General features: G+C 34.8%; 1 long non-coding RNA gene across 1 annotated transcript in view; it reads left to right on the plus strand.

Annotated features, from left to right (window-relative positions):
* The window catches only part of LOC121484869, a 53195-nt gene extending 47400 nt beyond the window's left edge, over positions 1 to 5795 (plus strand). The window contains exon 8 of the long non-coding RNA XR_005986132.1: positions 5736 to 5795. This is a non-coding gene — a long non-coding RNA (uncharacterized LOC121484869). The remainder of the gene's footprint in view (positions 1 to 5735) is intronic.
* Positions 5796 to 14340: the final 8545 nt, after the last annotated feature.

A 14340-nucleotide genomic window follows, 5' to 3' on the forward strand; every position in this document is an offset into this window, starting at 1 on the left:
CAAACTGCCAACTTCAAGACCTGCCCCATTTTGATTCATTATATCAGCTCAGCTAATAGCAAAGACTTCTTTGAAGCACAGTGACTGAGATTTATCAAAAAAAACCTGTCATGATCTCTGCGGAAATAATTTCCAAATTCTTATGCAGTTATTATATTTCCTGGCCTGGAAGCATAATGAGTTTAAAGCATTAATTTGGAACACATTCCATCTTTTGCCTCCCATGGTTAAACTGTTTAATTAAAGGCCTTGAAGGCTTCTGGGCAAAATAATCAGCACATGGTGTGATCATCTCCCTCTTATTCTCTTTGCTTTGTGCTTTTTCATCTTTTGGAACTTAATTCGTTTATTCTAGGACTATTTGGCACTCTCCACTTAGGCTGTAGTAGACAAAAGAAGCCATTAGTCATTTGGTTTTGTAGATTCTCGTAGAGATTGATTCTGATGGCTGAAGACAGTCATGCATTGCACAAATATTTATTGAGTGAATGCCAACTAAGGTTCCTGATATTCTGCTAGACGTTTTGAAAAAACTGACGAATCAGTTGTAGCTCCTTGTTTACATGTGAAGGAGTATTTAGGCAAGAAGGGGGGATGAGATAGGGTCATAGCCATCTACAACCCAAAGAAGCAAGAGGTAAAGTGTTGGAGTAAGATGTTACAAGACGAACTTTGAAGAGACTATTTTTGATAGGAGGAATTGAAGAGAAGACACATAAGTGAAGTGAGATTTAAAGCCCACTAGGAGGGATTTAGATGTTTAGGGGTTGGGAAATGGGAGAACATGAAAGAAAAAAAAAAAAAAGAACAAGTAGGCAAGGGGAAAGTAGGTCACCAAAGCACAGAATATAAAAAGACTTTATTCCACTCTTAATTATGAAGAAAGTATTATCAAAAGGTCTTAAATTAGAGGACTAGCAATTGAGATTTGTATTTTAAATAGCCAATTGAGGTTATAGCACAGAGATTGAATTGGAAGGGGTAATAATAGAAACAGAGAAAAGAAAATAGTCTACATTTTTTAGCTCTTACTATTTGCTTTTTGTTTGAGAGAAAATCCATTTTAGATAATGACAATCCTTTCCAGTTTGACTTCTTGCCTTCTTTGAAGCATCTTTTTGATATTCACTTTCTGGTACCTCATTTTGTGACCTTCACTAAGAAATGTCCTTTCCTTCAGTAGAATTAATACACTGAGCCCATTCACTCTATGGCTTCTCCAGTAGAGAAATGAGGAGGTAATTAGAGAGTAATATAAAATTTTCCGTTGTGATTTTTGTAGATTATTCTGTGTGTGGCTCTGTGTGGAAGCTAGGTATAGGAAAGTATGAGGTTGGCCCATGAATGGAGGTATGGGTTAAGGGAATCAGAATTCATGCCTGAGACTCAGCAGTGTCAGGAAGCAAGAACTCAAATTTTTAAGTCTGTGGCAATAGGTGGAGAGCAGGTGTACTGTATCTAAAATAAAAGGGCTAATTAACATTCTACTCCAAATGGAGTAGATGCTGGAACACCCTGAGGCAATGGCAGACTGGAGAAGGGAACCTATTTTACAAAGGACCTTTAACAAAGCCTGTGAGAAGAAAAAAGATTGGTAAGGTTGTGACAGGTTAGAACATATATGGTACTTCTCCAATTACTTACTTAAACACACTGAATTGAAGTCAAAATCCTAACACCTTAAATGCCTTATGGGTAACCAGTTTTTATACATTTGGGTTAATAATAAAGATAGTTTTGGCAATTGTAAATATTTTATTTTGGTGATTAGGAATAAATTTTCTGGGGAATTAAAGACTATAATTTAAAGAATTCTCTGATGGCTTCTCTGTACGTGGTTGTATTGACTCTTAAGACCTTGTGAATAGTTCAACACTTCCAGTATGGTATGGAATAAATATATTAAAGACGCACTTTTGTGAGTGGTAAAACATGGCAAGAGATTAAATCTCTTGCTCAAGTATATGGCAAATTGGTGTGGTGCTATCATATATCCAATTTATGATCAGGTCAATGGATGGGTGTGCATTTATGAGAGACCACACTTAAAACCCAATAAAAGAGGACAATTGATGACATAGATGAAAAGATGGCTCACCATCAAAGAAGCATGAATGGTACCGTTCTTATGACTTGCTTCTTGTACTTGATCCCAAAGCTCAACATAACGAAATGTAACAGAACATTTAGAACATTCAGCTTATAAAAGGTACTTGCTTTCCTAAGACGACATGCCCATTCATCACACAAGGTTCAATGCTGCTACTTAACTATAAGAAACCCAGCTTAGAAAATTCTAAAGAAAAAAAAAATCAAGATCACAATCATTCTTTAGATTCTGTTGAAGACTGTTTGCATCGCTTAAAAAAATATTTCATGTGTCTGGTGTGTTTATTAGTGAAAAATCATATACCCACCTAATATAAAAATAACTGCATTTTCCAATAGTTTGTAGTTGAAGTAAAAATAAAACTCTTCACCAAACATCTCAAAAATGTTTCAATGTTTGTCTGTATTGATTTTATATTGATTTTTCCGACATGTATTTATTCATTTATGAACTTAAGTTTTGGCAACTTTATCTAATGTCAAAGAGCATATTGAGGTCCCTATTCTCAAGTGATTTATAGGTTAGAAAGACAAATAAGACATTTATATAGTAGAATTTCATTTTTACTTATATAATTAAACTTTCTAGAATTAATATAATATGGAAGAGAAGTTTTAAATGTCTAGCAGTTCATCAAGCACTAGATAGTATTGCCTCCACTTAAAACAATGAAATAGACATTATTCTACTTTTGGAAATTTTTATTTTTATTAAGTTAATTTTCAGAAATTTTCCTCAGAATTTGTCTGAATGCACTTATTTATTTTATTAATCTGACTAGCTATTCCAGTGACAATTAAACAATGTTTTAATTGTTGAAACTCAAATTGGTCTAGTTACTTTTACAATTTCATTGACTGTAACTTCAGCTGGACCCACAGCACTACTAGGCAATACTGTGTCTGTTGGCACTCTTTCCCATTTACCTTGTGGATAGTCCAAATTTTTACCTATCTCATCTATTAGAAGCCTAGTAGATAAAAGCAACAAGTAAGAGTAAAGAGTGATATGAATTGCAAATATGTATTTTATGCAAGAATGATTGCCTGGAAATAACAAAGGGAAAAAAAAGAGTGACAAAAGAAACAATTTTCTTTCTTTTTAAATTCTACCGGGATCCCTGGGTGGCGCAGCGGTTTGGCGCCTGCCTTTGGCCCAGGGCGCGATCCTGGAGACCCGGGATCGAATCCCACATCGGGCTCCCGGTGCATGGAGCCTGCTTCTCCCTCCGCCTGTGTCTCTGCCTCTCTCTCTCTCTCTGTGACTATCATAAATTAAAAAAAAAAAAAAAACAGATAAATCCTACCATAGAGTGAACAAATAAGGAAAAATAAATTTTCAGATCTTGAATATTAAGTACCCTTATTTTCCAAATAACCATTTTTAATTATCTTGATGTTTTTGTTGTTCCAAACAATGACCATTTAAGAATCTTATCTAAAATCATCTTTACAGAGGCACCTGGGTGGCTCGGTCAGTTAAGCATCTGACTCTTGATTTCAGCTCAGATCATGATATCAGGGTTGTGAGATCAAGCTCCACACTCAGTGTGGAGCCTACTTAAGAACCTACTCTCCCTCTGTCCTGACCCCACTCTCTCTCTCAAAAATAAATAAGTAAAATAAGTAAAGTTAAAATAAATAAAATAAAATAATCTTTACAGAGGTGGTATTATGGTGTAGTATTTAAGAAGGTTGGGTTCAGAGTCACACTACCTTGATATGAATCCTATTCCACAGTTGACTGTTGTGTAACCTTGTGCACATTAATTAACCTCTCTCAGACTCAGTTTTCTCATCTGTAAAATAGTACCAGCTTCATAGAACTGATATAAGGATTAAATTAGTTAATATATCTAAAAAATCCTCAGTCATCCTCAAACATGTCTGTTTCTACATAGTAGAAACTTGATAAATATCATATTGTTAATACTATTATTTCATCAAAGCAGCAAAAGTTACTTTATTGAATGAAAAATGTTTTAAAGTTAGTTATATAAAAATATTTTGCTATAGTCCAAGTGAAACTATCAACTCATTAATTTCTTTACTTATTTCACTTTCACTCAGTTATGATAATATTACAGCATAATCTGAATAACTCCCTTTTATTTTTACTTTTTGCACATGACATCACTAGTGCTTTAACTCAAAATATTTTCTGTGCAATTTTTACCTACACTATTTAGTTCTAGCCCTTTACTCTTTCTCAAACCTCTTGAATAAATTTTTAAAAAATTTCTCACTTTAAAAAAAATTTCTCACTTTTCTTGTTCTTATTGTTTGAACAGAGATAGCACAAGTTAGAAAATACATGGGTATCTGAATTAAACTTGAATTTTAATTTGTGTATGTGACATATATATCATTTATTACCTATGTGTGTGTGACTTAGAGAACAAATGATTTAATTGCTCTGAGCCTTAATATCATCAGGTCTAAAATGTAAACTATAAAATCTTCCTTGTAGAATTATGTAAGCATTAACTATTATATACTTAAAATATTTAGCAATGCAATGCAATGGCACATAATAGATCAATAATAGCATAAAATTAAACACAAAAGGGAGCAATATTCCAACATACAAAACTCAAATGAGATGTCATTTCTCACCTTTAGTTTTGGTAAATCAATAAATAAATAAACATTTAAAAAATATCCAGTATTACAAAGAGTTGAAAAGAAAAGGAAGTCTCACAAGCTGTTGATAGGGTGAAGGATTACAATTCTATTGAGAACAATTCTGCAGGATCTATCAAAGTTAAAAGACACCCTTTGACCCCAAAATTTCATATTTATGAGTCTCTCAGTTAACAAAAGTCAATAAATACAAGAGGCTGAGAATCCAGGAAAGCATAGTTGTCAGAAAATTGTGAATCATAACCATGTTGCTATGCCTAATGTCAAAGAAACTACTACTTGTGTTTTCTTCTAGAATCGTTATGACTTTAGGCTTATATTCAGATCCTTAATCCATCTGAGTTTGTTTTTGTGTATGGTGTTAGAAAGTGGTCCAGTTTCATTTTTTTACATGTAGCTGTCCACTCTTCCCAATACCATTTATTGAAGAGACTGTCTTTTCCTCCTTTGCTGTAGATTGGTTGACCATAGAAACTTCGGTTCATTTCTGAGCTCTCTATTCAGTTCTATTGATCTATGTGTCTATTTTTGTGCTAGTAGCATACTGTTTTGATTACTACAGCTTTGTTGTATACCTGGAAATCTGGAATTGTAATTCCTCCAGCTTTTTTCCTTTTTCTCAAGATTGCTTCAGCTATTTGGTGTCATTTGTGGTTCCATACAAATTATTTGTTCTAATTCTGTGAGAAATGATGTCGGTATTTTGATAGGGATTAGATTGAAACTATAGATTGCTTTGGATAGTATGAACAATTTAACAATAATAGTTCTTCCAATACCTGAATGTGGAATATCTTTCCACGTCTTTGTGTTACCTTCAACTTCTTTCATCAATGTTTTATAGTTTTCAGATGACAGGTCTTTTACCTTTTTTATTAAAATTATTAAATTTATTCCCAGCTATTTTATTCTATTGATACAGTTGTAAATGAAGTTGTTTTATTAACAATAGTTTATTTTTGCTTTTGTTTCCTTTGCTTTAGGCAACATATATAAGAAATTTGGGACTACATCAAAATAAAAAGCATTTGCAAAGTGAAACAAACCACCAACAAAACAAAAAGGCAACCTACTGAATGGGAGAAGATTGCAAATAACATATCTGATAAGGGGTTCATATCCAAAATACATAAAGAACTTATGAAACTCAACCCCAAGAAAACAATCTAATTTAAAAACATGTGCAGAGGACCTAAATGGACATTTTCCAAAGAAGATATACAGATGGTCAACAGACACATGAAAAGATGCTCAAGATCACTAATCATCAGGGAAATGCAAATCAAAACCATGAGATATCACCTTACACCGTCAGAATGGTTAAAATAAAAAAGACAAATAATAAGTGTTGGTGAGGATATGGAGAAAAAGGAACCTTGTGCACCACTGGTGGGAATGTAAATTGATACAGCCACTATGGAAAACGGCATAAAGATTCCTCAAAAAAATCAAAAACAGAAATACCGTATGATCTAATAATTCCAGTACTGAATATTTACTCAAAGAAAATAAACACACTAATTCAAAAAGATGTATACACGCTATGTTTATTGCAGCATTACTTTTAATAGACAAGATATGGAAGCAACCTAAAAGTCCATTGATAGAAGAATGGATAAGAAAGATGTGCTCTGAATGTGTGTGTGTGTGTGTGTGTGTGTGTGTGTGTGTGTATGTAATATTACGCACCCATAAAAAAATGAGATTGTGTCATTTGTGACAACATGGATGGACCTGAAGGGTATTATGCTAAGTGAAATAAGTTTGAGAAAGACAAATACCATATGATGATACTCATATGTGGAATCTAAAACAAAAAACAAAAAACAAAAAAAAAAAAACCCAACTCAAAACAAAACAACAATAAAACAAATGAATAAGCAACAAAAAGCAGAATCAGACCTATAAATACAGAGAACAAATAAACTGATGGTTGCCAGAGGAGGGTGAGGGAATGGGTACAATGGGTGAAGGGGAGTTGGAGATACAGGCTTTGAGTTATGAAATGTCATGGGAATAAAAGGCACAGCATTGGGAATATAGGCAATGATACTGTAATAGTGTTGTATGGTGGCAGATGGTATCTACCCTTGTGGCGAGCACAGCATAAGGTATAGAGAAGTTGAATCACTATGCTGACCACCTGAAACTAAGGTAACATTGTGCCAACTATACTCAGATTTTAAAAAGAGAGAAAAAGAAACATTGATCTGTAAGATGAGTAAACATTGCTATTAATAGTGACATTTGATAAGGACCAATCTTGAGAATTTTATATATATATATATATATATATATTTTTTTTTTAAAGATTTAATTTATTCATGAGAGACACACAGAGAGAGAGGCAGAGACACAGGCAGAGGGAGAAGCAGGCTCCATACAGGGAGCCAGATGTGGGACTTGATACTGGGTCCCCCGGATCAGGCCCTGGGCCAAAGGCAGGCGCTAAACTGCTGAGCCACCTGGGGATCCCCTCTTGTGAATTATAAAAAGAGGGAAAATATCTGATATGTATTGCATCCATATTAAAATATGTTATAACTATTCCTTTGATAAGACTTTTGAGATTAAGGACTCCAGGTTTAAGCATAACTCTTTACGTGATACAAGAAGAGAAAATAAAACCTGTGGCTATTTACCATCCTCAAGCATCAAGAGTATTAAGTGCCACAGAGATAAGCAGGGAGAAGCAAACAGAATTTTAAAAAAAATTTTCAATATTATTGCAACTGTTTCATTTTCAGTTTTTTAAATTTAAATTCAATTTACCAACATATGGTATAACACCCAGTGCTCATCTTATCATGTGCCTGTCACCCAGTTATCCTATATCCCCACCCACCTCCCCCTCTGCAACCCTTAGTTTGTTTCCCCAGAGTTAGGAGTCTCTCATGGTTTGTCTTCCTCTCTGATTTTTCCCGTTTCCTTCGTTTCTTATCGTCCTTTTCCTATTTCTTATATTCCATATATGAGTGAAATTATATGATAATTGTCTTTCTCCGATTGACTTACCATTAGTAGTAATGATTCCTTTGGCGGGAGTCTGTGCATGTGATTCTTTAGACTGAAATAATGCCTTTGGGAAAAAAGTTAAATTTTCCTGGCAAAGTTTATCCAGGAGGGGATTTGGAGTATCAATGAGTGTTAAGTTGCAACTGTTGCTAATGTGATTTTTAAAATACTGAATGTGAGCATCAATAAGCTTCTGGACAATTTGAATTCTTTCTATTCTTAATGTTAACTGAATTTTAAAAAACCCAGGCATTATCCAGAATGATTTATCACATCAATTAGACATTATCTGTTTATAAGATTTTCTATTAGATTTGAAAACCTCAGGTTTTTTAAATATGAATTAATCCTGAGAAAATGCCATTTACATTTGAAAATTTGCAGTCAAGTTAATCAATAATAATAATAATAATGTCCTAAAATGTCTAACAGATATAAATGAATGTATTTTAAATTTGCTCTTTAAAAGGGGAAAATGGAGCACTTGGGGAGCTCAGTGGTTGAGTGTCTGCCTTTGGCTCAGAGCGTGATCCCAGGGTCCTGGAATGGAGTACCACATTAGGCTCCCCGCAGGGAACCCCCTTCTCCCTCTATGTTTCTGCCTCTCTCTCTCTCTCTGTATTTCTCATAAATAAATAAATAAAATCCTTAAAAATAAATAAATAAATAATTAAAAGGAAAATATATCACTGGATTTAGAATAACTTCCCAAAGCAGACTCTAAGACCCTGAAAAGCCCTTTAAAGTTCTTTCAGTTTGATAGTTTATGTTTATTATTTTTAACTATTAAGATACTATATAATGATATAAAATTTAAGAGATTATGATATATAATTAAAAATTAGGAGGGTTACTATTTTTCCTTATAAAATTTGTGTGTTATCTATCAATCAATTTATATTCCTGAGTGTGTGTTGTATTGTATGTATTGTCTGCATATTTATCTGTATAAATATACAGATGATTTTTTAAAATAAAAGTTGGAACACAAACTACATATATTAATTTGTATCTTACATCTTTCATGTAATATTGTAGAAATTTTTATTTATTCTAAATCATGATATATAGACCTACCTCATTCATTTAAATAGTGCTATCAAATTTCAAAATACAGACATACGGTAATTTAAGACTTTCCCACTGATACCTTTTTATCAGATTTCTGCCACTTACAAACAATGCTGCAGTGAGTGTTCTTATAAACACAACTTTGTTCACATATAGGATGGCTTCCTAGAGGCAGCATTGCTTGATCAGATTACGCACTTTAAAATTTTTGATGGATCATGCCCATTTGTCCTCTAAAGAGCTAGAACCAATTTATCCTTCCACCAAAATTTGTGAAAGTTGTTCTGCACATCTTCTCTTATGGTGAATATTATTACAATAATTATCCTTTTCCAAACAAATAGTTCGAAAAATGGCATCTCATGTTCTTTAAAGTTATAATTATTTGATTATTAGTTAAGTTGAAGAGATACTAAAGAATTCATCCTGTTACTAGGGGGGGAAAGTGGGAAATGGGGATAACACAACATTCAGTCTTCAAAATGTATTAAAGCTCAGGCTAAGCTGGTGATATAGAGAGACTCCAAAGAACAGTACAGAATACTATGTGAGTTTGTTGTTTTGTTTTGTATGTCTCTTTCTTGATCATAAAACCTTCTGCTAGTCTGGGCTGGTGGGGCAGCTCTCCTCCTTGCAATCATCCAGGGACTCAGGTTCACAGCATTTCATACACCTAGTAAATTATCTGTGTCTGCATGGTGAAAGCTGAGTCATGAATATCTATATTTCAACTTGTGGAAAGGGGATAGAGAGAAATTCTGGGGCAAGCAATTTCTTTTATGTAAATATGATGGACATTGCATGCACCCTATATTCTCATACTCCAGTGTCTAGAATGTAGTCAACTTGCTGTATGTAGCCACAGAGGAAGCTGAGATATATGGTTTCCAGCTTGACATCTACGAGTCCAAAATGAAAATAACAGATTTTTACTACTTTCCTGAGAGCTGTTTCTCAAATGAACAAATAGTTAGGAATCTGGGACTGAGTCAATTTTCTTGAGTAAAGATATCAACTCTTGAATAACAGTTACAATCAGATTCAGTTTTTGATAATCCAGTCATTCTTCAAGGGGTGGATTTCCTGGGCCTTTCTTTAAGAACATCCTTGGTCTGGAAATTGAGTGGGACTATAAGAAGCAATGAATTCCCCCTTTGGCAACTCAAGTTGGATTTTTGTTTACCAGACATACACTTTTTCCAATTAGACAGATCAAGTAATACCTTGTTGGCTGCCCATCCACTTTATACCAGGGGACATTGTCATCAATTAGCCACAACCACAGATTTCTGGAGGTCAAAATACTGGTTGCCACTCAGTCTCTGTGGCTGATTATGGTAATTGCAACCACCTTTTCTCTGAGGGTTAAGCATTACCACATGGTCTTTCCCATTCCTGGATTCTGTTATTCCCACTGAAAGGAGAGATCCCAAGAAATGAGAGATCCTACACAATGGCACCACCTTTCACCTTTATTTTCAGTTTTTCAAACACAGACACCTTAGAACTTCTCAAGGATGCCACTCTCTTCTTTGTGAACTCTCTTAATTTTTTATTGCCTTCATGGAAAGAGAATTCTCTGGAATCTCCTAATGGACATAGAAATAAGGTGTGTAGGTCGTATACAATAAATCTACCTCAAAACTCTCAATTCCTTCCTCCATTAGAGCAAGGAAGTTCTGCCATTTTGACATCATGAAATGGTTTTCATTAAATCCAGGATTCTGTAGTCAACAAGGAAACTACTAAATGTACTTAAACCTGCTTTGGCTGGCATACTAAATTCAAAATGCCAGGCAATTAAAGCATTATAAATAAATTGGGCCAATTCATCCTTATATTATGTCTCCTTCAGCATAGTACTCTTAGAAACCATCCTCACCCAGCTCATTAGGTTCCTACTGATAAATTTTAAAAGATCTTTTAGGTCTTATAATAATGCATACTCTATCTCTTATGGAAAGAGACTTACCAATTTTGCACCTGAGGCATTCTGAGATCTAGCTTCAGTTATGGATATAGAGGTGAAGAGAGGTGGTAGGGTTAGGTATTAGTAACTGACGTCTCTTTGTGAGGCAAAAACTCAGAGGAGGTCATTGAAAGGTCTTATACACACATTATTTTTCTCATACAGGGGGAAGAGAGGCTACTTATTGAAAAAAATCTTGAAATGATTTGGGGAATCAAAGTTCATACAAAACTAGACTATTATATTTTGGGCTCAATCCTCAGGCATGGCTGCCCTATAGTTACTAAAGGGAAGGGATTTTTTTTTAAGGTCACCACAGAAGCTTTTGAGCTCTCCACTAGTTTTTTGGGTTTGAAATTTAAGTCCTGTACTTATCTTTTGTTTTTCTAAGCTCCCAGGATGGTCAGAAACAGCTGGTATACCCCATATTCTTTGTAATTATCATTACTGTCACAGAAAACAAAATCAACAGCCATTTGATAACTGGTTCTTCATCCCACATCATCACTGAGTAATTATGATTTCATGACATGCCATTACCAGTATGCCATTTTCCTCCAGGAAGACTATGTTTTCATTAAATATGTTAACAAACCAATTTCAGAATACCATATTAAGGACTTACCTTGTGAAGCTATGTCTGGTGTCCAGTACTGTTCAATCAAAATCCTGACAGAAAACAAAATTGTCCCCAGATGGTTAAGTGGAGACATTTTCAACAAAGGGTTACCTATGGATGTATACATAGGGTGAAAGGACAGTGAAGCACCCATGCACTAACATCAGCAGGAAAGTATACATTTCTAGGATCAAAAGTTCAAGGAGGACAAAAAGTTCCTTGAGCCCAGAGAGAACTAGCATTATATATAAAAAAAAAGGGGGACCATTTGGTGGAAGCTTTGGACTTGGTGGTATGTAACTAGTGCTGAATATGCCTGATCCAATTGGAAGCATAAGGGAAAAAATAACTTTGGCTTCTCTCTCCCTGCACCTTGTAACCTCCTGTCAGTGCTTCCACTGGTTGAACTTTGGTGGAGGCCAATCAACAAGGGAAATCAGGATGCAGTTTTTGGAGAATCGCCCTAATCCCCAACAGAGTTAGGCAGGGGAAGGGAGAAATGGAACTATGAAAGACCACAGGGGGGTGCCATGGAGGGGAGATGCAAATGAAGAACAAGCAGCAAAGATAACTATCCCACGTGGCATCTCATTTCATCCTTTCCGTAATACTTCTGCTTTCCCACATTTTATAAATAGGAAAGTGAGGGTCAAAGTGGCCAAGTAAATTGCTTAACATCACATAACCAGGGAATACTCAAGCCTAGGATGAACGCAGGTCTGTCTAGGGCATATTTATATTCCTCCCTCTCTATCCATATAATGACTTAAACATTTAGATATGATTATGGAAATGAAAGGTGATTGAAAGTAATGGAGTTAGAATAGGAGGAAGGGCACAAACAGAACATGCAGTTTTGACATTCTTGAAACAAGCAATTTTAAAGACATTTACCTTCTTAAGAGAACTTATCACAATGTGAAATTACTTCCTTACAAGTCTGTCAACTGTCTCACTTATTAGAAAGTAAGGTTCATATGAGCAAGGAGTTTGTTTGTGCTCTATCCCTGGTACCAAGGTCTGTATACAATATGTGTTAGATTCTCAAATAATATTGGTTGAATGAAAAAGTAAATAAATTAATAAAATAGTGGGCCAGTATATAAGTATAGTTCTTTGGGAGACTGGTAACATAGAATTGTATCCTGCAATATTAAATTTGCAAATAATCCTGAATACCATCCAACCTTTCCCGAATATCTCCAGGAAAGAGATCTTATACTGAATAGATAGCTATTCCACTATTCTCTTGTTTAAATACATCAATAAGTATAGTTATATATATACTAAAGGCAATTAGTTCTGTTTTTATCCCAAATTTTAACCTCTGTAATAACAAAGATAATATCTTGACCACAGCAATCTTTGAAATACTTACTAAAAACATAATTAGTGCCTCTCTCGTGTAAGATAAAGCTACTTGTTCTTTCAGCTTTTCTTTATATAAACTAATTTCTAGATATTTTATCCTCCTGGATGCCCTCTTCTGTGCATGGTCTAATTTTTCAGTAGTTTTCTTAAAATGTTAGAACTTGATGATATAAACCATACAGTATTCACATAGTATTCCATATGTCGACTGACTGGTCAAGAGCAAAGTAGGGTAACTTCCTCTTTTGTTGGGGGAAATGCATCTCTACTAATTAACCTATAAGTAAAAATGATTTTCCAGTCCTTGATTCAAACTGAACACCGAGGAAACTAAAACCATTGAGCAGTTTTCACAAAAATAGTTCTTAAATCAAATTCATTGTGTAGAGGTCAAGTTGACATTATAAAAATCAATTTTGAGTTTACTGGACAATTGCATAAGTGCAACTATATCTGTTATGTTGACAGTCTATCTGCAACACTTGGCACAGCACCAGGTATACAGCATCACCAACAATACAGTAATGGTGAATACTTATAAGCACTTATTTTTGTTCCAGGCACAGGATACATATTGGGTCAAATAATTGCTTTTTTTACTAGCACTGGGTCCTGATTAGTTAGTGGGACTCTATAATTACCAGCTTTGCCTACACATTTACCATTCCATGTTTAGGATGAAGGTGGGAATCCACTTCATTGTGATGTTCCTTAGGGCTCACTGGATGCTGACTTCAGATTCCAGTCTATTCAGTCCACAAAGTTGCACAGAGGGTTTCACCAGAGCTGATCCACTCTATGTTCTTAGCATCATCATATTTCTATAGGTTTTTCTTTTTCTCATTTCCTAATTTTTAGCTGTTTTGTTGTTGTTTTGTTTTGTTTGCACAACTTGTCTAATTCCTCACTCTACCTAAAACATAGTGGGGTATATGGACTAAAGGGAAGTCATTATAAGATCTAAGGATATACTGGGATTTGAGAAGCATAATTATGTTTGAATGAATGTGGGAAAACGACAAATGTCTGAGTGAATGTTTGTATATCTGGCTGTGAAATCTGTGTTTATCTCTGATTGGTATTATTACAGAGGATTGATAAAATGTATACAAACAATTTTCTTAAGGGAAATAAAACATTTTTTTCCCATAATGATGCTCTTTTGTGAAATATGACATAAAAGGCAAGTTACAGCAGGCCGGAGGTGGAGTCAAGAAACAACGAGAACTATGTTCCTTCCCATCGGTCATTGCAAAAGCGCTGATCAGTTTTCTCAATTCCCCCACCTGCCATGAGCTTGGCAGTGCATGTGAATGGGTGGAGTATATTTTCCCACTCCACTGATGTTGAAGTTGGACATGTGAATTTTTGGCCGGTGGGTACAGAACTCGAGCCAAAATCTTCATAAGCATCACACTCTTCCACTTGCTTTCTTGGCCTCCTGTAAACCACTGTAAGGAGACTATGGCTCAGATAACTCCTAGTCCTAGTAATATATGGTGACATATGGAGTCCACTTGCAGCCAATCTGAAGCCTGGGACC

The sequence above is a fragment of the Vulpes lagopus genome, chromosome 2, assembly GCF_018345385.1.
Source record: "Vulpes lagopus strain Blue_001 chromosome 2, ASM1834538v1, whole genome shotgun sequence".
In the NCBI taxonomy this organism is placed as follows: domain Eukaryota; kingdom Metazoa; phylum Chordata; class Mammalia; order Carnivora; family Canidae; genus Vulpes; species Vulpes lagopus.